Source organism: Apium graveolens, chromosome 6 (genome assembly GCF_009905375.1).
Source record: "Apium graveolens cultivar Ventura chromosome 6, ASM990537v1, whole genome shotgun sequence".
Lineage (NCBI taxonomy): Eukaryota > Viridiplantae > Streptophyta > Magnoliopsida > Apiales > Apiaceae > Apium > Apium graveolens.
The window spans coordinates 216,383,622-216,384,180 of record NC_133652.1 but is presented as its reverse complement, the minus strand read 5'-3'; the positions used below and the strand labels follow the sequence as shown (position 1 = coordinate 216,384,180).

Below are 559 nucleotides of genomic sequence, written 5' to 3'. Positions count from 1 at the left end.
CTCCAACGGAAGATCCCAATACACACATTAGGGATTTCATAGAGATCTGCGACACCTTCAGGTTCAATGGTGTTTCTGAAGATGCTGTGAAGATGAGACTGTTCCCATTCTCTCTGAAGGACAAGGCTAAGAGCTGGTTACACTCTCTACCAGCTGGTTCGATTACTACTTTGGAAGATCTTGCTCAGAAGTTTCTTACTAAATTCTTCCCTATGGCGAAGACAGCTGCACTCAGGAATGCTATTACTCAATTTGCGCAGCAAACGGGAGAATCGCTATGTGAAGCTTGGGAGCGCTACAAGGAGATGCTTAGGAAGTGTCCTCATCATGGAATTCCTGATTGGATGATCATCACTTGTTTTTACAATGGTTTGGGAGCACAGTCCAGACCCATGCTCGATGCAGCATCAGGCGGAACATTATGGGCAAAGAGCTATAAGGAAGCTTATGATCTAATTGAACTGATGGCTGCTAATGAATATCAGTATCCAACCCAGAGATATCCACAAGGCAAGGTAGCAGGAGTTCTTGAAGTGGATACAGCTACAGCTATCACTGC

At 44.9% G+C, this 559-nt stretch overlaps 1 non-coding gene across 1 annotated transcript; it reads right to left on the bottom strand.

Moving 5' to 3' along the window:
- Positions 1 to 227: 227 nt before the first annotated feature.
- On the bottom strand, positions 228 to 334 carry LOC141669899 (small nucleolar RNA R71). The gene has a single exon (XR_012554146.1). It is a non-coding gene; the product is annotated as a small nucleolar RNA R71 (small nucleolar RNA).
- Between the last annotated feature and the right edge of the window lie 225 nt (positions 335 to 559).